Genomic DNA, 26,563 nt, shown 5'->3' on the forward strand with positions numbered 1-26,563 from the left:
AGACTCGTTCTTCGGTTTTAACTCGAGCTAAAACCGTATTCAGTTTGCTCGCAGGCCGTCGTTGTTCTTTTTTTATGGTCATAAACAAAACGACGGCCGAACAGGCTATTTGTATTCCAAGGGGCAAGGGGGAGATGTTGACGTTAGATTCGTCACGGCTATTGTTTTGGACACGCAAGCGCTGGTTTATAGCATAGTAGGTATAGGTACCAATAAGCTGTATTATTGTAACCCAACAGAATATCACACTCCGGCAAAGAAACGTTGGTTTACTCTCAAAATATACACCGTAGGTACAATAGAATTCGTGAATTAGTGTATTATACTCTTGTACCATGTTGAAAAAAAATATTTATACAAAAAATTATGATACACAAAGAAAAGAAGAGGAGGTTCCAAGACGTTCTACAAGTTTTCAGTTATCGCCCGCCAAACGTCGAGAGAGAGTTTTAACGATTTTCTTAAAAGTCTCGCGTTAACTTTAATCGCTTGGAAAACTTCACAAAGTCCCCGCGAGCGAAAAACAATCGACCGACACCGTTTTAATGTGATAATAATAACAATAATATTATTATTCATACACATTTCGATATACACAAACCCTCGACGGTCGTTAACGAGCGCAAAATAATTACTTTATCAGTTTCTCAAATCGCAAATACCATTATAATATTTTAATACTGCGTTGTGCAAGGGGCGGGCAAGAAAGGAGGGAGGGCGCGTTCAATATCAGTGGCCGAGTTTGCTTTTATATAATAATAATATTATATAAGAACAACATAAATCTCTCGAGAGACGTTTATTCGCAAAAACTTGCCAAAGAGCAAAATATGACAGCCGTAGCGTTGTTCCAATAGCGTTTAGATTATTTAAACGATAAAATTATTATTACAGTAAGAGTCCATGTCTCGGGGCACAAGTCTTGAAGTCCTTTAATTGGATTTTTTAAAGATAACACGAGCACGGTTAGGATTCCTAGGCGTTAAGTATGGGCGTTGTTTGATTTCAAATAGATATTAATTTGTACAGGTATCGTTTTCAACATTTGAGTATATCATGCTTAAGTAGGTACTCACTAACCTAACAAAATACTTTTAAACGTGTGCCCCCCTACCCGTAGTGAATCCAGGGTCCAAACATATACTTGAAATAACTAAACCCTTTGTAGATTTACACACTGTGTACAAGTTACAGATTTAGTCCAACGGTTAAGCACATAATTTGGTAACTTTAATAGATTTGAACAACAACATATTGTGCTATTGCTAAATTATTAGTATATAAACTAATATATGTAAATTAGGTAAAGTAATACAATCTACGCATTTGCCTTGTTGTTGTCAACCGAGCAAATGTAATTGATGACAACCGAACGAGGAAAACTTGAGTACTAAACGGTATCAGTAAGATCTGGTAAACATAATAACATTAGTATTGACAAAATATCCTAAACGTGCCACGATCACTTCACCGATTTTTCAACCTTCTTAGGGGACGTTATATTATGTCTTTCACGTGTCGGCATAAGAACTCTGCAGCAGAGTGTATAATAGTATTATTATTATTATCGGTAAGCTATTTCAGACATTTGGGTCGGCGTTGAATGCATATTGCACGGTCGTTTACCGTACTTGTCGTCATTAATATTGTTTTAAGTGTATATTTAATATGAACTGCTGCTGTCATTTATAAATCGGCCGACACGACAGTAGTAAAAACATTTATCCCGAATTTGTCGTCCAGCTAATCCTGGCTGGCTATCGTATTTCGCTCCCTCTTCTCCTGTTAACGATATTCCTAAGCACACAGATGTCGTTGTGCATTAAACTCCCACCGGGGGGTCGATCGCAGTAACCGGATGCTATTGGCAGAGTTTGCCCAAAATCCCTTGGTTAAAACTAAACCCGGGCCACCGACTATTATAATATGACCGTAATAACGCTTTGTAGCGTGCACAAGATAGAGCAATGTGTAAACATGGTAAATTGCACACATTATACTCATTTAGCAGACTAAAATATTTGTCGTTTAAGTTTGGTGACCAGCTATAAGGAGGCGCTTGTCAAATATTAACTCTAAATATTTTATTTGAGAGGATTGGGCAAAATACCAATAAAAAAACAAGCTTCTTCTTTACAGTTGCCCGTTTGAAGCCAATACGAACAATATGGTACTATATTATCTGGGAATCAGCAAAAACTTCAAACACCAAAACAATCCGGAAACTGGCCGCCAGAGATCTTATTTCATTAAGTGTCTCAACTGTGAGATTCCTTATCCGTGTGATAACTAATTTACGTCACCAACGTCACTTAAGGACATTTTTTTAGCATACTAAAAATTGTAAAAAAAATAATAATATTCGTCAGATCAAAACTTGTCGATCAAACCGATCAGATTAAACAAAATATTCGTTTATTAATAATTAATACGAAAATTAAACGCACACATAATTCGCTATTATACATTCGATATGATGATAATTAATTGAGAATCAGTCAGTCATCGAACTGAGTTTGCATATTTAATACCGCATTGAAATTGACAGCCAAAATGATCCAACAGTCGCAGCGGGTTGGTATTAACGTTTACCAAGTTAATTGTTAAAGAAATTAAGAACTAAATCAATACTGAAACACATCCATTTATAAGTCCAACGCCTCTGTAAAGGTATTACATGTTTTAGTCATTGACATTAATTATACAAAATTAGCGGCTGGCACACATTGTATTGACAGTTGAAAATTGTGTAATTTTTTTGTAAAAGTTGCATTTTCAACAGACAGTTTTTTTTTAGAGGTTTTTCTTTTTTGTGGTGCTATTTTCCAATCCCTTACACGTACACATAAGGAATAGATATTGCGAAAAACGAGATTTTCCACACCACCAATTACCGCACGCGTCCGACGATAAAACCATTAATTACCGGGCAAAGATTTCTTCATCAATTATCTGTGTGTCTAAACTAGGTCGGGTGAACACTATCACACACACACACACAAGACGATACCGACAGCTCGGTTGTATAATATATATATATATATAGGTATAGATAAGATTTGTACTGAACTGTGCTATTAATCAATCGGTTGAAAAGGAATTTGAACACTGATTTCAGGCAACACTTACTACCGTCTTGGTGGAGAAATACAAATGTACGCAATATTTTATCTCACCGAGAAATTTGCCAGCTCGTGTTTTCAACTCGTTTGGTAAAATTTCTTTTGGGTAATTATCTGTTGTACACGTGTTGCTTATGTAGGTTAGTTTTATTATTATATTAAACACCCTAATGAATTCACACAACAATTATTATTAAACATAATATGATACTTCATAATTTTGGTTCACATTCAGTTAGAGATAAGAGATTACAGTTAAGTGATAAGAGATAACATTTTCACGATTAAATGTTTTTGCCAACTATTTTCATTTATCGCTACAGTTTTATTGTAAATTAATTTCCTATTATACTTAAAGAAATATCAATATAACGTACATATTATACTTCTGTGACTTAATGAGATTTACTAAACGAGATTCTCGGAGGTGTAAAATTTAAAATTCTAAAACACAATACGCATTCGCTTGATATTAATTCCGTACACTCGGTCGGTCGTTTTCAGATCTAATTAAGCGCTATGCAATAATAATAATAATAATGCAAGGACGGGAATTCAAAAAAAGAATCCCGCCGTCGTAGAATGTCGCGAAGAATTCGGTAAATATTATTTGATATTATTATTACTACAGCTGTTGTAGTACCGGAATTTCATATCACGTGTAATATGTATAAATAGTTTCACACAAACGGTTCCTTTGTGACGCACCCGAGTTCATCAAACCATATAATATAGATTAAAATATTATTAATTATGATAAAGAGTTACACTGTTAAACTAACATAATATATTATTAGACTAGCTCAGGTGAAAACCTAGTTATTTTCTCTACTCCATGAAAAAACATTGAATCGTGGATTTGTTATCTCCTATCATTTATTTCTTATCACTTATCATTTATCTCTTATCAATTGTATACTATCTATTATCTCTTATCACTTATCTCTTATCTCTAATATTATTTCATCTTTGTCGAGTACACAACAATATGTATTAAATTTCCATACATTGTTTCCCGTCACATATTTTCTACTTTTCTTTTACCGCACTTGTTCGGTTGGTAAATAAAAGTCATACACGTTTTTTGCAACCCTCCACGGTCGACGTTGCACGCGCTTTTTTATTTACTGATGGTTGTTTTTTTATCACGACAAAGACGACGGCGGCGGCAAAGTTTTTTTTTAAGGCGTCGGATCGGTAGTTGTAGCGCGGTTGTGTCGTTAAATAAATAAAAAATATACATTGGTTATCATCGTTTTTCGTACACGCCCCGAAACGTTTCCATTACAACAACCGTCTATAAAGTGTCGTTTAATAACAATAATATTGTCTTTAGCATTACCGTAACCCACCCTTCACCTTCTTTTTGCGCTACGCCCCTCTAAAAACATAATAACAAATTGCCAAACACAAAAGAGCACAAGAGATATCTCATCGCCATCTACGGACTGTTGTTTACTCATTTTGGCTTTTATTTTTTATCGCACACACACACCTATAAAAAATTGTTTTCTTTGTATCATTTGCATAGCCAATCGTAAACGCCCGTTGGATTCTGCAATATAAGCGTTAAAGATATGTGATAAGCCCAGAACTTTGTTACTTTGTAACTTTAGTGGAGTAAAAAATAAAATAGCAGATAGACAGATAGGTAATACAGCGTGTACTCTGATTTATCACTGAGAAGGCGTTGATTTTACAAGAATGGATTTTTTTTCAATAATTGATGGCTGTCATATAAATAATTGAATAGGATTTTTTAATTGAATATTTATTCGCCTAAATTGTCGTTTATTGATCTATTTGATATCGGCTAACGATTTGTCTACAAAAGAAATACAATAATCATCTGTCTGTGCTATGACGGTGGCAAAAGAAAAATGTATTTGTTTGCATAAAAGTAAACCAAGCGTAAACGCCTCACACTAAACGGCCTGTACTAATCGATGGCGAATTGCATTTACATATTTAATTGGTGTTTCCAAACAAACTTTGCCCGCGATAACGGTTTGTTTAATACGTCTTCCATAGTTAAAACGCGTTAATCAATTTCCGACCGATAAAACATGGTGCAATGTGCGATTTTTGCTTTCTTGATCGCACAACATTAAATATTTGATTAGAGGTGATTCCATTGCTATAATATTATGTGCATTTTTTACAAACGTTACTGATTTAATCATGTTTTATTTTTTTACCAAACGTAGGTATGCGCAGTAGCTTAAAATATGAATGACTACCATGGCGATGCCGCCTCGGTAATCTGATACCATCATCTTGTATCTGAGAAAGTAAGTAATATTATATTTTTCTAGAAAAGGTCGATGATGAATACCAACCGAGCGGAGTTATCATTAAAAACATAACATATTTTGCATAAATTTAACAATTACAAAGCGTTAAACACACATGAATTAACAGCGCACGGTTCGAATGTATTATCATAATATATCCATCTAAAGACTATAAAGTGTATACATAATTGAAAAGTAGCTTGGAAAAAAACCTGTTTTAACATATTATTATATACTTAAACGTTTCATTTGTGAGATCGTTTAAAAAAATCTTCTTATCTTTATACAGAAAATAGTAATAGAGTTTTATTTTATCTTAATATACCTATATAATATAATATACTGCATTGACCCTTAACTCGGCATTGTGTCTTTACAAACGCTTTTCATGACATTACATCCATTTTTAGGTCCAATGCAAAGACATTACATATTTTGTAATTATTGACATTTACACAAAACTAGTACTAGTTTGGAACGTACTAGTTAACAGTGTACTTGCCGATTTTTTTGTGATATGCGGAAAGGGTTAAATCCGTCCAAATAGGTTACAATATTAATGTTTGATGGGAAACCGACGGCAGACGTTTATACCAGTCATCCGTCTTAGTGACAGCTGCGGTAATAACGCTGATGGCCGTTTGGCGAGGAAGCAACTACAGTGTATAATAAATAGCCGGACGTTAACCAAATGGGAGCCCTTTAGGCGCAACAACAAACCGCGTACCTCATTCAAACCGTTCCGGCGGAAGTCGTTTTAGCAAACGGATCGCTCTTGTACGGTGTACATATATTACTATTACCTATGTACCTATACGCGGTAAGTACACATCATCATATACAGCTTTTGGGACCATTGAGGTCCAACGCTGCCATCACAAACTTATTCCATTCTTCTCTATTGTACGCCATGTCTATCTGAGCCCTTTCTTGAATTACTCTTAGATCCTTCACGACTGAGTCCCTCCATCTTGTTCTGGGCCTGCCCAGAGGTCTTTTACCTCTCATTTCGACCACCAGTGCTTGTTGCTAATAATTCGGCCGTCTGCCCTCCATACATGTCCTAACCATTCAAGTCTTTTGCTTCTTGTATATGAAAGAATATTTGGTCTTCCGTGTAGCTCTTGTAATTCGTTATTATGTCTGGCCATAAAATTTTCTTAATATTTTTCTCTCAAAGGTAATTAGTCTCTGGTGGTTTCCCTTGGTGGTTGACCGTGTCTCACACCCATATGTTAAGATCGGTCTAAGGTAACTGGTAAGTACACGCATACGAGCGCAAAACGAACGTGTGACACGACGGTGGCGTTTGTGCCAGAGTTAATCGTCTCCGTCTGAGTGCATTAGCCGGAGGGCAATTAACCCACAGGACGGGGACGAATGGATGTGCAATGGACCGGGCTAAGGGAATGTGGGATGGGACCGCAGGCGTTTAAGCGAGGCGAATTATTAGCAAAGTCGAGTTGGCCAAACTCGATTTGTTCGACAATATGGCGGGGTCCGGGGGTCGTCGATTTGTCACAGAGTCCGAATTTGCATCAGACGAGAAATCCCCAAGCGACTTGTAGTGCGGCTTTCCCGTTTGTGTGACACACATACATCACACAAGGTACAAGTCCGTTTCAGACCGCATTACAACAACACCCAGCAGACAACAAAGCTGTACAAATGGTGTACAGAACCCAGTCAATATGTTTAGACCGAAAAGTGTTTATTTGTACGTGGTTGTAAAATAAAACGATGTCTTCAGATTGTCTTACTGCGTGTACAGCTGGGGTTCGTTCGAACAAACGAAGCTTCAAACTAGCTCTGAAAGCTCCATGAACCACTGAACACACTCTCACGTGATCTGAGATACAAATACAACACATTTCCACGCAAGACAGGACACTAAAAGGTATACTTAAATAGCGGTTTTAAATAAACGTGTATAACCGGCGTCAACGGCGCGTGGCGAATAAAAAAAAAAGGGAAAGAATCTTGATACGGGTAGCAAAAAAAAAAAAAAGATATTTTTTTAAGGGGAGGCGGACACGACAATCCATCAACGTCGTATCGCGCACGACACAATTTTTTTTAGTTATTTATTTATTTTTTGAAGACTTTCATCGTGGCGGTGGCTATTTCACGGTTAGACGCTTCCTCTTTGGGCGCTTGTTGTTGTGTGTAGATATAAAAAAAATATTTTATGATCTCGCAAAACGTGTACCGCAGTAAAATATATCCGATAGGTTTTCCCCATTCGTTTTGCCGGCGTTGGAAAACACAAAAAAAAAAACCACCCGGTAAAGTAATGTTTTACGTGCGGCTGCTAAGTTATTAACGAATAAGCAAAAGCTTTGTTTTCTTTTGGTTTTTTGTAGAATGGCAAAAGTACAAATGAAAGAAAGCGAGCAAAAGTGGGTTAACATATCACACAAATAGCGCGTTGAAATGTTTTTTTTCTTCAGAAAAGGTTTTGGTTTGTTGGTCACACTGTATGCATCAGTGTTTACGAGATTTCATGTACAGTATGAGCAACAGACAAAGCGTCTTTGAACATGCGTGCTTTGAATCCCAGTATGCTTTATTATGAGTAAAATAAAAGCTGGACTACTTTTTGGCGCACCTACACTTTACTGGAGTTATTTTTTTTTAAACAGAATCGTATACTTGACATTTTATTTTTGACCCGAAATACCGTAAACCCCGTTATCTGTCTTGTTGAGGTAAAATTATATAAAAGTAGTTTCCTAAACAGCTATTCTCAAGACTCTCCTATAGATCCGGTCAGGGCACGTGTGAGTGTGTGTGTGTATTGTATTATCGAATTGGCGATACGATCTGACAAAAGTGGGCGACTTAAACTGTTCTTTTTGCGCAGTCCCAAAAAGGCACAAGACCGTAAGGGTACCCCCTTTGATAAACGCCGTGACCGGAATAATAAATATTAAAATATGCGGCCTACAATATGATATACACACACACACTATATTATTATTCCTATACCATCGATTATGTGTACCATATATATAAATAACGTCGTTACCCAGGGTACGTACATAATATATATTTTATGTGCTACTGTGTTTCACATATTGTAACATGTCGCCAACGGGTCGGCCGTGGGCGAGAAGAAACACAGCCAGGCCGAGTGTAAGAAGTGAAACAAATTTCTGAGATCTCAGACGATGATAAAACCGAAATACACGGCGGTGTGTATACAATGGCGCGCAAGCACTTGTATTCAAAACGACCTGGTAGACTTTTACAGATAAACTTGAATAAATAATAAAAAAAACACTGCTAGTGTTCAATCCGAGTCCGGGTAGGTGTCGATGGTCTCAGGTCCGTATTTGCATGTGTCCAGGATACGTCACGGATATACATAATGCCGGTGATAATATAACAACAACAATATGTGTATAATACCCGTGTATATGCTGCATTCGGTCTTCGGGTCATTAATTACACGACCATCCCCGCTGTGACCAAACGGTATTTTCTTTTTTTTATATATTTGTAAATAATATAGTCTTCCCCGGCAGAGAGACAGACCGGTCTGGTCTACCGACCGAAACGAAATAAAAAAATATATATTATGTTTTCTTCCAAACGACAATCCAAACAAAAAAATATGTAAACGATAATAATAATATGATATAACGCTCTCTGTCTCTCTCTCGACAACAACAACAAAGCTTGTACACATATATATTCAGCAACATCATAAATTCCTACCTAAGTATGCTGAAACACAATTGTGCACGTAGTTAAATTTGCAGTTTCCACTAGCAAGTTTCTACGTTATTAATTAAATTGAAGTAGATGGGGGAAAAATCAACATCAATAACCTGCGATGCCCAAATGTCCCAAAAAGGTATAGCCACAGATCAGATAAAACCACTTGGTGCACCTGATTGTGAAACAATAGATTTTCAAAAAACTATTTCTGATTGGTGCGCTCTTAATGCAGAAGGGCCAAATTAGACCACTTTTATCACTATCTGGTGTTATCTAATCTGTGCACTAGCACTATCCGACCCCTGGTAATGCAATTTAAATATAACACTAGCGTTTAAAAAAATTGTATTGATCAAAAACAACGATTTGAGTGTAGAAAAAAATTTAATTAAACTCAATTAACGGTATTTCACTTGACTCGAAGAATGGAAACATAATAAATTCCGGGCCAACAATGAGCCAACGAGCCATAAAACGTTTTGTAGACTTTAGCATATTATTATAGATATTAACTTGACTCGAATACGAATGCTGTAAACAGGTACAACTTTTGACCGGTGTGGTCAATGAGAAAATAATTATTATATAGTCCGAAACGACCAGAACCGGACGGACGGTCCAAGCATAAAACCGTGTTGATGAGTAACGTCACAAAGTATACAATGTCAATGGGGGGCTATGGGATTTGATGAATAACAATAATTGTGCATCCGGGGCGTGAATTCCATAGACCGTGCCCAAACTCCACAAAAAGCTTCGGACGACAGCAAAATACCAGACGATCCTGGAGACACCTGAATATATCCCCAACCGTATTTCCTTCGATCTTTGTAGCCGTTGTAGTATAAAAACATAGAAAATCATATTATATATGCATTCACCCACAGCTGCCTTGAGTACACACAATAATATGTACGTACCACCTAACCTTATGGTTCTTGTACAGAGCCTGGACGACAGACTCGCGTGGGCGAAGACTATATACCCATAAGAGTATATACTTATATATTATTATTAAACGTTAAGATAGTAATATTGTTATTTATAACGCCGAGACGACCAAACGACCACGACCTGTCCGTACCGATAATAATATGAAAACACACTATCAGTGCAGTACAAATTGACTGCCGCTTTTACCGCGTGTGTACATAATAAAAAATGTACTCGACTCCTCGATATAAAATAAAAAAACCTATTATAATACCCGGCAATGGTAACAATATATGGCATAATAATAATAATTGGTCGTTCACGGTGAACGCAGCCGGGAAATCGGCATTACTATCCGACGAGGTCCGTCGAGCGGAACAGGGCACGTGAGGTGATGGATACAAAAGAAAAACATACCTTCATATCCAGAAAAAGTCATAAAATGTTTAGCATTACTGATAAAAATCATTTGATAACGTAACATTATATTATAGTAAAATGTTTTATATGATAATTTCTTTTCTAGAATGTGGTCACACTGAGTTGAGGAGGGTTTCAGTTATCAGTAAATTAAGAAGTGCACTATCCGGTTTTATAATAATCTGCGCTAATACCACGTTTTTAATAACATAAATTAAACTGCTTTCCAGACAAAGTCAACGTTATTGTTTGATTTTTGGAAGGAACATAACAGCAAGGCTGCCATCTCATCGAAAACATATTTTTCAAACCATTCCCACCTTCCCTGGTGGCAAATACAAAGCTCTACTGAAGCTCCCTATAGTTTACTGTCGATTAATACTCCAAAAATCTTCCTTTAGCAGACAACGGTAAATGCTCAAGCGACCTATCAATATGGACAAGCCCGGTTGCGAGGAAATGGCTGTTAAGTGATTTTGTTTTACCTTTGTTATTGAAGTATATTAATTGATTTTTATTGACATAATATATATACATATAATGATCCCCCAGGCTAAAAACATATCCATGTTAAAAGAAAAAACAATAAGAAAACTACATCCAGAGAAGTGAAGCGGTCTCTTCTGACCGCCTAACGCCATCGCCGTTTGTATCTGTTATCACAACATCCGCAAAACGGGCGCTGTTGGGCGAGGAATATCGACATAACGACTTTACCGGTACCGCGTTGTCTTGATCATAGTGTCCGAAGGCAGATGCTTTATATTGTGTACTACACCTTAAGTATTCGTTTTATGTAGAAACGCGTGTAAAACAATGCGCTCGTTTGTAATGCGTCGCTGTCGTCGTGTACAGCAGTTGTCACGCATCTTCTTGTTGTTTTTCCCGTGTACCGAGAGACACGCCGACCATTATTTTATTACACGTTTATATATAATAATAATAATAATAATAATAACAATACAGTCTCCATATTATTATATTATAATATAAGCCTGTTACAGCCGCCGCTTTATGCGCCCCGGCCATTGTGTTCGGGCCAGCACGACGTCTGCTGCTGCTGCTGCTGCTTCGGCCACGACGAAGAAGATAAAAAAAAAACCCCATCTTACACGACCGAACGAGTGTCAGGATTATGTTGTTAGCGAACCCATCCCGTCTGGAATTAGGTTATGCGATTTCTGGGAGTCTAGAATGGTTTCCAGGTGAAGTGAACCCGGGAGAGGTTATTTCCCTTCTGACCGACACTGCGACCGAGTAGGAAACGGGGAATCAGCACAAACTAGCCCGTATGTCGTATCCACAATGATAATTACCAGCTATCGTGTGCCCGTACCACCGACTAGATGATGGATCCGAAACGCATTGAGATTTCCGGTTAGCACGGGGAGACCCCTTTTTTCCTCGTTGTCTGATGTCGTCACGTCTGGCTAATTGATTTATGTGTACCGACGACGATGATGGAGAACTCTCGCTGGTCCGGTTAAAAATAAAACCTTCGCATTGGCTCTGCTGGGTTAGGTACTGCAATGGCAATCATTGCTCTCAAACCTAACCGATCATCATGAACGTCTCAGGTCGTCGAGGGGGGGGGGTTCTCTCGTCCCGGGGTAAATAAATTACACTCACAATGGAAACGTACATTTTTTTTTTTATTCCTGATGTATAAAACACCTGACAAATGCGGCAGGTCCGTCTCGGCACAGCGGGTAGGTGTGGGCTAGCAATCACAATATTATAATTTTTTATCGACCGACAATAATATTCAAAAGGATCGTGCGGCGGCGACCTCTTAGAATTATTAGCTTGGAGCTTCTTATATTTGACCGAATGGTTAGTCTTTTTTAGCCGCAAACGTGGAACTTAATAGTTGAAAATTAGTCAAACGGTAGGACTCGTATATTAATGTTATATCTAGAACATATTGAAGAGGGTCGAAATGTTGGACAGTAGACCTGAAAAGAGAATAAGTGTAGCGGAGATGGGAATGCTAAAATGGATGAGTGGAGTTACTAGGGACGATAGAATAAGAAATGAATACATAAGGGAAGAGTCTAGGAGTTAAATCAATGGCGGTGAAAATAAGAGACAATCGGTTGAGATTCATTACTGCCTTACAAACTGCACAAAGCTATGAAAAACCGTTCTGAATAGGACTACCGAGTCAGAATGCATTTTGTTTTATGCGAAATAAAATTATGTTTTTGAGAAAAAAACTTGAAGACATTTTGATTTTACTGGTTTCTTTCCGACAAATGCCGTCCAATTACAGTAACCGTTATTGAGCACATCAATCTCAAATAGCTTATATCAATTTACAAAATCAATTGACCACAGCTATCACCGGATCTGATAATTACACTTAACATACACTAAACGTAAACGGTTCTGGAGTGTATAAGTGATAAACATCCGCTGCGGTTTCCAACGTGTCACATAGTCTGGAAACGTGCTGTGGTATCGTCGCACTATCTATTTCCAGAACTCTGCAGTCGTCGTCTCATCAGAGTCAAAGCTTGTCGACAGCGATGAGACACTGGCATTGCGGCGTAAGTGTATATTTTCGATATGGCGAAAAAAAAACACACTTAACGAAGAAAAGGAATTGGCAGGACGTGGGGAATCGCGACGGCATGACGACATGTGGACACAGAAGACGTTTTATTACATACACACGAGAGTGGTATAGTGTTTTGTTCAAAGGGGGCATGTGTTTTCCTCCGGCCGACAAGAACACACAGAGAGTTTGGATGATATATATATATATATATATATATATATATATATATATATATATATATATATATATATATATATATATAATTTTTTGTTGTATCTCGTGCTGGTGCTCATTAAACGCACTCGATCGTGTATGCATGTACACACGGACCAGCCCAACGTTTATTAGCTATTAAAATATAAAATCCGAAAGAGAAAAAAAACGCTGCACTCCTGGACACTGTCGACGCTAGTTGTGTGCTTGCCCAACGCCAAATTTGCCGGATTGGAAATCGTTTAAATAATAATAAACCCGGTTTTGTTTGCAACAGGTGATGTACTCCGGTCGATCGATCAACGCCAACCGACTCCTCGGTGTAACATTTAAGTCCAGCTGGGATGTACACTAAACAATAATAACGTGTACATATAATATATCATACGACTGCGAGTCCTGGCCGACGGCAATCATTGTATTCTCCATGCGGGGTCGTATGGATCATCTTCATGCGCTCCAAGATGGCGTTTACGACGCAGCTTGGAAGCCCTGGCCGATTGCGGTGAAATGGCAGAAGCCGAAGCATCTGTTCGGGGCCGAGTATAGTAGTGTTTTTAGTAGGGTCTGGTCGATCCGAGACTTTGTTAATTGAAGTTTTCAAGTCGTGTGTTTTATTGTAGGCGGCGGCCGGTCATTAACGAGTTACCGTCGGGCAACGGTTGTGCTGCACACGGCGGTTAATAGGCCACTCCGAAGATAATCGGCACCGTCAAGTAGTTCCACGGCTGCTATGACGGGGAGGCTGTCGTCTTCTCCTTCTCCTCCAGTGGCCGCCGAGGTGGTGCTGTGGGGTTTACAGAGATCGTAATAGCAATAATAATAATATACCAGTAACGATTTTAATGGGTCTGGAGCACTACTCCTGGTCCTGTCTTGTCGTCAGCCCACTATCTTTGCCGGCACCTGGCTGCTTTACGACCGCACGTTTTCGAACAATAAAAATAATATTAACAACAAACGGGACCTCATTAAAATAAAAAATGCGCCAAAGAGCTCGGTGTGTTTTATTTTTTACACAGAAATCCTTTTGTGACACGTGTGAAACCGTTTTGCACACAACAGCAGTAATTTTACCGTCTATTGAGCGTGCGTTTTGTACGACCACCGACGAACAAATTGCCATCTCGTTGTGTTTTAACAGTGTACACATATAATTACACACGAGAGGGAATAGAAACACTAAAGAACAAAAACCGCGCATTGTCAACCGTACATTATTCTATACAACTTATTACATGCTTAAACATGTGTGTGCGTGTGTGCTCAAACACTAAGCTCATCTACGTTGTGTTATCAACGGGTTTGCAAAAGCCTTATTCAGAAAAAAGTGATCCACTCAAATTTACCGTCACCGCTTCTGGATCAAAGTAGCAAGTCTGGACATCTTGTGACAAACTTTGTCGCCAGCAGAATTTGATGAGAAAAAGGAAGTCTGTCTTTGTATTATACACACACATATATTTGGCTATTGGGCAAGCTAATGACAAAAGATCAAACGGAAGGATAAAACATAATATAACTTAATACGATTGTTGATTTTTATCTATTGGCAGTGCGCTAATTGTCGGTCAAGACACGTTCCTATATACAATCAACGCTTAGCTCTTGTGCAGGTACTTATAGCTGAGCGGTGTACATACATATTATGGTCAGTCTCGCGCGGATATAATATTAATTATTGTTGTTAACAATTCTGAAAACAATAATATCGTATTCGATGGTCGTGCACGCTATGAAACTGCTTGTAAACAAACGACACGCGTCAATGGGGCCAAGGGATTAGACCGGCGTATAGAGGTAAAATCGCGGAAAACCTTTACCAAGATGGGGAGGTGCCAAAAAAAAAAACCCGCTGGTTTCGGGTTACGCGGGCACCGATAAATCTATCTTCGGGGGCGCACACACGTATCGGAGGAAAAAAAAATAGAGTGATTTATCCATTTCGGTATAGCCGCCAGATGTGTGCTTCTGGGTCAGTCACGAGGAAGACCTGTACTGTGCGCGCAGTGTTGTATACAAAATTATATTCTGTATATATATTTGGAAAGAATTTGCGGTGATAAAAATAAATCTTAGAAAATAGAGAGAGAGAGAGAGAGAATATATTATCTTCCGGTATCGAACTCGACGTCATCTGCGACCAAAACACAACACCGCCGAGGAGCTTTTTATTGTGCGAACCCTCTTTGAATTTATTGACTATATTATCCAAGTGGTGGTTTCTGAGCCGATGCTGCTGCACCCGTGTGATTTACATTCATACGCGTTATAGAAAAATGTATTTCTCCCAGACCCTCCATCCATTACGGGGACGTATAGGTTGTAAAATATGCGATTGCAGCCCCAAACCCTTCCCCATGACCCTATCTTGTGTACTACACAATATACCGATGCTGCCTGTTTTAGGTAAACACCTGCCTGGCCGGTCGTTTCTTCGTGCTATGCGTCGCTTCTTCTCCATTACATATACTTTTGGTACCAACAATAAAAAACCTATATCTATAACGCGCCGATTTCCATGTTAAACGAGCAGTCCGGAAAGTGCCATCCCGTGTACCGTCCAAGAAACGTTATTTTGGCTGCTTTTTTTTGTTTTTAATTCAACCTTACACAACATCGCACTCACCGCGTTTAATTGGTCGTAAATTATCGTCCGAAAATCAAGTTTATTTTTAAAACCGTTTAATTAAAAAAAAAACACAACAGGCCGACGACGCTTTTATAGTAGGCAGTCACTTTTGAATTATATGGCTGGCGTTTAAATAGCTTATCTAAACAATCTGATCACACTTGACTTTGGCTTTTTTCGGTGGTCGTTCAACATTGCCCTGGCGGTGTATACAATTAAATATGCATTTTAGATTTAGAGCAATCGTTTATAAATAGGAGAAATCTCTGTTAACGTTCCATACTTGAATATTTCTCTGGACGTTGAAGCTTGGAAAACCGACAATTTCCTGTTTAACGATTTTTCAAGAAACCAACAACACTGTATATAACAATGCGGTACAGACAATTTGACCCTAAACTCTGAAGTAACAACTCAAACTGTATCATCGTGTACCGTGGGGTGTGAATATAGGAAAACTAATGCCTTGTGAATATTTTAAGGGAGGGTTTTTCTTTACGGCTTCGTCTTGTGTGTGTTGTATACAGTTACTACACACCTCGTTCCGACATAATGGTTGCCGTTATCGCCATACGAATAACAATAATATACGAATATGTACCGTCGTCGTAAATACCATAAAACGTTTTGGAATAGCCGGCCGGTAAAAAAGGCGTACACGGCGAGGGGTGCGTTGTGATATGAAAAATGTTTTTCAGAATTGGTGTACAATAAGTTTTCCATTTGCATAATATACCTGAGCGGTTGTTCGGTAAAATATAGTCTTTCTGTGATGAAATTCGATAGAGAGACGGAGAGGACTGGAATGGATTTCACCGTAGTACACACCTTCGGGCGCGCACATGGTACGTTTTCGGAACACATGTCAGTAACTGCAGTTTATTTTTTTTTGGCTCTTTACATAAGTGTGTGTATACACAGTAGTCGGGTAGACACGTGTGCGCGGTATTTACGTTGCTAATCAGCCATGTCCGTGAAAGAAAAAATAACAACACAACTCGGGGTGTACAAAATCACCGGACTGCGACCACCTCCTGCACCGTCAACGTTCCAAACGTCTGGGGGAGCGCGCGCGTACAAGGTTCACCTAGCCACGAGGCGACTCGGTCGAATACTCTCGGTTCGTTAAGGTTATGATACAATTCACCATCGTCGTTAACAGACGGACCTGCTTTTGCAGGAAACGCGGAACAGATGAGCGATTCGGTTGTGGGTCAGCTGATTCACACCGAGAACCAACTACTAATCACAAGGTTCTAGTTTGGATCTGTTAGAACTACTAAAAAAACTCTCTTAGAAGCGTTTTGCAGGCAAAATTCTTGTTGAAGACGTTTGATCCTTAATCTTTGGCTTGATTTTTACAGTAGGTCACTTTTTTAGTTTACCAACATTGCTAGGCTTTTTGTCGACAATCGGATTTTGCTTTCTTCGATCAACTTGTCCTGAAGACGCACCTCGTACAACCTGGACCATTTTAAACGCTTTACACCGAGAACCAGCTACTAATCACAAGACTTCACTTAACTGATCGAAGGTTCTAGTTTGGATCTGTCAGGACTACTAAAAAATGTCTCTTATAAGCGTTTTGCAGGCAAAATTCTTGTTGAAGACGTTTGATCCTTAATCGTTGGCTTTATTTTTACAATAGGTCGCTTTTTTAGTTTACCAACATTGCTAGGCTTTTTGTCGACAGTCGATATAGAGTGAATGAAGCTTTGAAACCCTCTGCTTTAGGACAGTCGGATTTTGTTTTTGCAGGGAACGTGAACCTGATATGCGATTCGACTGTGGGTCAGCTGATTCACACCGAGTTGCGACGGCAGAGGATTCACGATTGGACGACACAGCTGTTACCCTGACGGCTGGCTGTCCAGCTGATAGCGTCCGGCTTGATTGAAAAGCAGTCCTGGGAAAATGACGATCAATGCTAGGTGCATAGGTAGGTGTACACAGTTTAAATGAGCTTCGGTGGCGACATCATGCTGTTTATTCTATTCCTACGCGCGAATAGGACAATGGTCAATCGATCAAACGCCGCACAAGTCGTTCCACATGCGACCGTCGATCGAAACGGGTTACCGGTTTTTCACACGACATTTGGCTAATGCGAGGATGATAATAATAATAATAATAAGCATCGACGACGTGACCGCCATTATCGCCACGTCGGTCGTGGTCCGCATCGAACGGCATCAATCATCCGCAGACGGGCGCGTGCTAATGACGGGCACCCGTCCCCTCTGTGGCTGTGCTCGGTTTAACAGCAGAGTTCTTATGGCTTTCGAGGAAACGTCACTGAAGAAGAAACGACCCCCGCTCGTCGCATTGTGTGACCGGAAGACAAATCGTCGGGCTCCGTTTCCAAAATCAACGACGGCCAAACAAAAAATAATAATAACAACGAAAACTCTGGAAACTTTTAAACATCCGCGTCCGGTGTCGTTTGCATCCGTTCGACATTAACAAAGCCGGCGACAGCTAAATCCGGAGCTTTATACACGGAAACACATCGGCGGCATTGGTCTCGTGCGAAAGATAGCCGATTTTCGGAACGTACTTTGAACACAATTCAAGATAATTTGGTCGCATCTGTTTCTATTAACTACTAGCGCTCCTATCCGCGTTGCAAGCCATTTAAATTGACCACACGTCTCATTGAGGTTCAAATCAATTGCACGGGGCCGTCAAACGATATGGAGAATAGCGGTTTTCGGTTAGGACAGAAGAGGGCTGCTAAAACATATATACCGTTCGCCGATTTCCCAAGGGCGGCACATAGCATCTTCTTCCCTCACGTCTTAGGGTGTAATTTATTTACGCCGCGACAATGTTTAAGTACACATGACTAACAATAGAGAAAGAGAGAGAGTGAGAGAGTGAGAAAATAACTCTGGAGATTATGGAATGTAAACAGACTTCCGTTACACAGCTCCGCCATCTACTTGCGCCACCCATCATGAATTTATGGTGTTTCCTTTTCGGATCTTTTTGGACTTTATTACAATGCATGTTTATGTATACCCGGGAGAGCTTATAGTGTATACATTCTTCTACCGATCGTTGCCGGTGTACACGCGCTCGTGTGTAAAAGCCTGGCCCGTCCGCAACGCAACAATATACGGGCGGGAATATCATAAATTACAATATCATAATATACACAATAATATAATGTAATTTATATACGGCCGGTTAATAGTGTTTGTGCAGTATGCAAGTCGTCGTTTGTAATCAACAGAGAGAGAGACGGACGGACAGACAAGACTAATTAATAGCCCGGGGGCGGATTCGAAATTCAGAATAAAAGGTTAACCTGCACAGGACGACGCTATTTGTACACACGGGCACAGCAGCCGCAGCACTCCGACGATAACCAATTCATAACAAAATACAACATTCAACCCGACAGATAAGGTCGACATAACTAGCCCACAAACACTACTACTATAGGCAGCAACTCTATTCTTACAAGCAAACGCACTGCATTCCACGTGTGCAACGCCAATAGCGTTTGGATTTTGAAAACGTTTAAGGTACTGTGTCGGGTCATTTGACCGGGATATCAAATATCGGTTGCACCATAGCTTTAATGCAGCAGTGTGTCTTTCTAATCAATTCTAGAGATGGCGAAATCGACTATATATATGAAAAACCTATTAATCCTGAAAACATTGTCACACTGTACTCTGACCGATGTACGAAGTTAGGCACAGTCTCGATAACCCGGGGTAATTAAAGAAGAGTCTTACTGGTAATGAAAGTTATGACAAACAAGGCTCCGGATATATCCGTTTAGATAATCAGTTGATGATAGATAAATGGTTTTAGTTAGCTATAGATTTTTTTTTAATGTAATATGATATATTTGAAATATTACTATCGGTTCATGTTCATCTATAACTGGTACGATAACCAGATCTACACTAGCACGTGTAGACGTTATTATTGTTGTACTATATACATATTGTATTATTGTTCTGGTAGTCATTGTTGAATTCCTACATCTCGACGTTATACATTTAATACCACTGCGAGACGTCGGAATTAATTAGCTCGGTGTCGAGACACGAGTTTCGTTTTTTCAGAGCGCCTGCCGTTCGATTGTTAAGTATACCAAAAAAAAAAAAAAAATAGGTATATATCATTAACACCGAGTGTCAACCCGAAAGACTTTTCGAGCGGTCATTGCCGCCATTTTTTTTTTTTGGTTCTTAAGATTCTTAAAAATCAGATTAAAACTTTTGGCGGCATTGATATTTAAATCAGGATAATTCTATAACTCTGTAGCGCACCTCCTGCCCGGCTTTATATTATATATATACATATATAATGGCTTTTGACGGCTTTATCGTCAAGACCAGATAGCGCGTGTACAACAACAGTGTCTCTATAACGCCGTAATTAGTTTGCAAGAGACGGGCGACCGAGCAAAAGGGGATGAAGAATTCATTATATAGGATATATCCACCCCTCCTGTGCCCTCGCCACCTCCCACCCCCAATCAGACCCCGTCGCAATCCCGTTGTTCCCGCCACATCCCGTGCTATCCTCCTCCGCACCTATGTATGCGTGTACACCTATATACTCTTCTGTCTGTACACACCCTCTGTCCGTCGGCAAATTTTATACTCACGTCAAAAAACTACCCTTAGGGGTGGTGTTTTTGTAACTTTTGTGTGTGTGTGTGTGTGTGTGTGAGCGCTTCTCGCAAACAACCCTCGAATTCCTTGGCATTCCAAAACGCCAAGGCCACACAGCAACCGCGGCGTCTGCTCCCAGAGGACGTCGGAGGAAACATAAAGGAAAAACCGTCGTCTTCGAAAAGGGGAAACGCCGCGAAAAATGGGAAAACCCGAGCGCAAAAACGGCGATCGCGCAGCCGGTGTAAAACGGAATTATTGCTGCAATCCCTTACACCTTCTTTCCTCTCCTCTCTCGGTTTGGTGTTCTTTTCAAAGGTTTTATATTTTGGGGGGGGGGAAGTGGGAATTATACCGGATGACCGAGCGATTTCACACGAGGAATCCGCACACGACCGAGTTATTTTTTTCAATTTTATTAAACCCTTACAACGATGCGCAATTATTACAATGCGCGATTGAATTGCTGAAGAGAGAACAGATATTATGTATATACATATATATATATTAAGCCATCAACTGCAAAAGCCCGGCAAACGCCCCAAGAGTCCAACCGGATAATCTAGGGTTCCCTTGTTGGATAAGACCTAAACCTTTTCGGCCATTTTTCAATATAAAAACATACACGATATCGATCCCCGTTCGTGAAAAACACATCAAATCCAAAATCGAAGCATTTGACAATTTCATAAACGTTTTACATAGTTGGTAGAAAAAGAAGAAAACAATTGTCAAGTAGGACCTTACATTTGTGTTTCTATTCTGGCCACCACGAGCACCAGACACAACAGTTAGCTTTATTGGACAATGCTCCTCCATGATATTATATTGTCAAGTTACTGTATATTAGTTATTTTGATTTTACTAAATGTAAAATTTGTATTAAATAAAATCCCAAATGGAAATCTAAGAAGGAATCTAAAGGAAACCCCCCCCCTTCAAGAAGATCTCGGTGTGCTTCTTAAGGGTAAGTATTACCTAGTGAGAAATACCTAGGATTTCCGGTGCCGTCGCCGGGTTGTAAGCCCGAAATTGTTTTTAATTTAATACTACAATATCGTACAAAACAAAATACACCACACGCTATGACAGCACACAATAGCCGTGATTTTTTTTTTGGTCTACTGTTCTCGGTAAGACAATATTGTCTTTTGTCGCAAAAAACAATTTCACTATTATATTCCACGTCTTCATAACGACTTAATAAAAACGGCCGACTGGTAAACAAACAAGGAAAACACGCTGGAAATGTCTTAATTAAGTCAGTAGGTATCACATAACAAATTACACAAAGTTATTGTTTTTATTTTTTGTAAAAAAAAATAAAGGGCCGTGTTTTTATTGACCTCCATACGTAGAAAAAAAACAATCGATATTACTAATTAAAACCTCTTTGTTGGTTTTATTTAAAAATTGTTATGTTTACTCTTTAGTTTATTTTTCATCGCCCATTATATTGTTATTATTATTCCGCCGTTGCTATAGTTTATCGTCGGTCGGTTTTATGAGCAAAATTTATTGCTGAGAAATCATATTATAACAATATAAAATAATAGTACACTACCTGCCGACAAGGTTACTCGAGTAGACTCTATATTCTCACCTGCAACAGATAAAAAAAAACGACCATATAATTATTTGAATACAGTATAATAATAATAATCATATTTTTTTAATTGTCAATAACAACAACAATGCAAACATACATTTTACAAAAAACATTATATATTAGCGTGACAAATTGGCACCTCCCCAATGAGCATAGCCTGTCATGGAAAACGGTGAGTTAAACATCTATATTATTAATAATTATAATTATAGATTATAGTAAACAAATAATAGAATTATGTACAAACCAATAAACGTTTACATACATCTAATTTACTAAAAATCAATAACATTTTTAAAAAAATAAACATCAAACTCGCTAAATAGTATACAGCTAATTATTCGTTGAATCCTTAACATTTTATGATTATTTAGGTTGATATTAAATTGCACAATGGACACTTAATCGAATCAATATGTGAGGAAATGTTATCCAATCAGAATCCATTTGAGATGTTTATCAATAGCAATTGTTATGGTTTGCAGGGTCCTAAAATTCACTCAAGTGGATCATGCTTATCTCTTCGTTAGTTTTCTTTGTATTTATACTGAACGTAATAAACATAGACTTTTGTTGGTTAATCGTTAAACCAGAATTGTTTAAATAAAGTTTAGCCTTTTTTTACACACAACAATGCATAGACATAATAAACTATTATAATATCTTTTTATTAATTCTGAAGAGTTAATATTGAACTGGATTCCGTCAACAAATAACAAATAAGCGCAAATCAATGGAAGATGTTTTTATAGCGTTGCAATAAACGTAAAATATGTCATATAAAAACTACACTTGTATTGTAAGCTGTTGAAAAAGTTCATCCGTCTTACGACGCTTTGGACACTAATAAAATATATATAAATATATATATATATATAAAATACTAAAACTACCGTTTGATAAAGTACCGTCTGATTTTCGCATCATTTTTATCTCTGAAGCGACTAACTGAAATAAATTGTAAAACAATAGACAAACAAACCAAAGTCTTGCACTAGATGTTTTTTTTAAAGAAACAGACTCGTCGAGTATGTTATTTAATAATTTTTTTGTAATCTTGTAATGTTGTTACTTTAAAAAGTCCAATATTACAATTGGAGTGACATTACGCTGTAGCTGTTATTTTGTTGTCAGGTATAATAATAATAATAATAATAATAATGGTAGGGTGTGTTTTTTTTATGAGCGAGTGTCAGCTTATTTGTGGTTTACAGAAATAATATTCAACCAAAGCTCAGACTCGGCTTTTGGCGCGCGCCAAATCCCTTTTTAGACGGACCGTTGTAAAATATGATAAATTATATTATAAAATATTATTCGAACAGTGATGTTTTTTTGTTTTTTTTTAACTAACATAATATATCTTCACGGGCTAGACGACGGTAAACCTCGAGAGAGAGAAAGCCTAGACGAAAAGCTTTTGATTCAAACGATATATGATTGATGACAGCTACTAGTGTGCTCTAGCGATGCCATTTAAATTCAAAATATGTTATAAACGTCAATCATTTCGTGACGAGACGACATTACAGCGAGCAAGAGTTGTGCAATACAATCCCGTTTGGTTAACTCGAAACGGAAACCCAAAGGGGATTTTCAACGTTAAATGTTGTCATATTTATTTCAGTCTGCACACACATTTGACTGCTACAAGAACACGTTGAGCAATCGTTGATCAAGTGTTTTGCATGAAATGTATGTGTGTGTGTGTATTTGGGTCTTCGGTGCAAAGACAGTTTGAAACTTAATTGAATTTGGATAATTTAAATTTAAACTAAAAAAAACGTCTAATTTGCGAGAAAATGTTGTAATTAGTATGTTTATTCCATTTAAGATATTATGTTAAACTTGATTTTTAAAATGTTTAACTACACAACAGTTATGGTTTGTACGGTGTTAACATTGACTCGAGCTGAACACGTGCAAGACAAAATGTAATTATTGTTTAATTCCTGATGAGTGTACACCGGTAAATAATTAGCTAGAATAAGAATATTATAGTTAAATCGATAAAATGTATTTTTCCTGACACGTATACACTTTACCAGGTAACCGGCTAATGTAATATTAGTATGCTGTGTTGTATTGACAACCCGAATATTAACGGACAATTCACTTTATATTAATAAAGTTGTCTATAATATACCATAACTACTTTGATTATGAGCTAACCAACTTCTCGGTTGTTAATACTATTAATGTGCCCACTTGTGCTTATATATAGTAAAATAATTAAATATATTTAAATTATACCACACAAATATTTTTGTGTTTTACATCTTTCAGACGCAAAAAGATACTTGATAAATATATTTTTTTTAAGGATGGTACAAACTTTACTTTTTCTGAGTTGGTTCTAAAAGAGGATTCGACGACTGCCGAAATGGTGATTTACATTTTTTATGTGAGTTTGATTTTTTTTTTTTGCATAAAACAAATAAGAAAATAAGCTTCGGTGTGTAATTTATAATAAGATTCCGCGGTTCAGCTGATTGTTATTCAAACTGGTATTCAATACCGTCCTCGAGGGTATAATACAATTCGGTTTAAGACGTTTGTACACGTATAAAATATTTTAGAAAACCTAATGAATAAAATCGTTTGTCGGCGGTCGGGTTTGTTTTATTACAATATTTTTCGGATGTTTTATTGTTGCGCCTTGACTTGGGGGCCGAGAGGGGAAATTCGATTTCCGCTTTTACTTAATCATTAAAATTCAGTCTTTATTTTCGAGGCGCCCGGATATCGTGCGAAAAAATAATGCAAATATCTTTTTACATTAAAAGACACACACACACATTACAAGCAGCACATTGGCATGTCACTGTATAATAAATACTGTAAAGCAGAGATTGAAAACGTTTTAAAAACCAAAATGCACACAGTTGTTATAAAAGTACAACAAAAGTTGAGTCAAATTGTCGACAGTTATATAAGTTGTATAATTAAAACGTTTTAAAGTTAAGTCGAGCCTTTTGTTTGTTGTTACAAGTTCAAAATCATATTTAAGCTATAAGACTATCCTACCGTCAACAACCTAAATCAACGTTTGTTGTAGTTATAACAATATGTAGTGTACATTTTATTTTGAAAACGTATTTTGAATCCATGCTGTAAACCGAAAGTCGCCCTAAGTAGGTCCGGTAGAGAAAAGCTGGTCCTCGCATAATAGAAAACACTTCTTTTTCTTTTTTTTTAAGGTTTTATAATATTGAATGAACGTTCAAATCGTGTATATTACATAGAAACAAAAGGTATTTTCTTCGGGTTTGGCTATTCCCGAACGGGCAGCACTTACTTGGCATCCGTAACGAGACGTTTGCCGCCCTATAAGTAATCCGGGCACGTACGCCGAATAAGCTGTACCTACCTACCAACAGTCTTAGGAATAAACTAATAATAAAAATAAATTATTATTACCTATATGTATTTTTGGCGATGAATTCGACAAAACGTTACCGTCCGATTGATCGTGGCTTGTCTATAATAATATAGTGGCATTCCTAAATTCTCAAACAGGGTATTTCTTTGGTTTCTCGCCTTTAACAAACCGGAACTCTCACTTGGCCGGACGTGTACCTCTCTCTACCTCTACCTCTCTGCCGCAATAATGAGTCCAGGATAAAACGTCCATGTACACTGTACATGTATACACACAACACACACACACGGTTTGGAAGGGTCAGTCGACGCATAGGACGTGCTGGGCACTTGGGCAAAGGGATCTTTTACCATAAGACGCGTTGCACTATCACGGTACCTTATATACGGTCACAAGACGGCCACACGTATAAACGATAATGCGAGGGTTAACTCGACAGGAGGGATTCACTTTGGACGCATAAGAAAATCGATACAAAATAAGAACCCCAAAATACTGCAGGCAGCGTTTCCTATTTTTTTTCTTCCCTTGTACTTGGAAAAGTTTTCTTCGGCCGAACGTTATTTAATACTTGCCCCGGCATCACAAGACGGTCGGTGCTCTGCTGCAGTACCCGAGGGGTTAAACATCCCCAACGGCACCGACGAGGGGCCTTGACGGGGTGAATGAATTCCTATAAAATATCATGTACATTTTTTGAACGGCACGGTTGTTATACTATCTTGACGGCATTCAAAATTCAATGGCAAAAACAAAGGATGATTAAATTTACAATAACGAACGTTAAAATATGTAATATAGGTTTGTTCGAAGATGGGGTGCAACAAGTTTAAGACTTTCAAAGTGATTGAAAACGTTTACAAAAACAATACACTAGCAAATGGTGTGGTTTGATTAGGCCGCCAATTATCGCTTTCCTGACTAGGCCACACAGCCCCGGCCTAAGTAGAGATCAAAAGGTATAGACGGTAGGCCTGTGAAGATGTTATGAACAAAAACACAAGGATGAGTGTGGAGTGAATAGAAGAGGGACCGAGA

At 38.2% G+C, this 26,563-nt stretch overlaps 1 protein-coding gene across 2 annotated transcripts in view; it reads right to left on the reverse strand.

Annotated features, from left to right (window-relative positions):
- LOC126842985 (roundabout homolog 2-like) overlaps positions 1-26,563 on the reverse strand; it is a 153,399-nt gene that overhangs the window by 67,006 nt on the left and 59,830 nt on the right. The window contains exon 2 of one of the 2 annotated variants that reach the window (XM_050580257.1): positions 22,099-22,137. The exons of the other annotated variant lie outside the window; for it this stretch is intronic. The gene's annotated coding sequence lies outside the window, so the exon portion shown is untranslated. The remainder of the gene's footprint in view (positions 1-22,098; positions 22,138-26,563) is intronic. 2 annotated transcript variants of the gene reach the window in all.

Source organism: Adelges cooleyi, unplaced genomic scaffold (assembly GCF_023614345.1).
Source record: "Adelges cooleyi isolate 19-005CV unplaced genomic scaffold, UGA_ACOO_1.1 ACOO_flye_CR_arks_rails_tigmint_CR_PRNA_574, whole genome shotgun sequence".
NCBI lineage: Eukaryota > Metazoa > Arthropoda > Insecta > Hemiptera > Adelgidae > Adelges > Adelges cooleyi.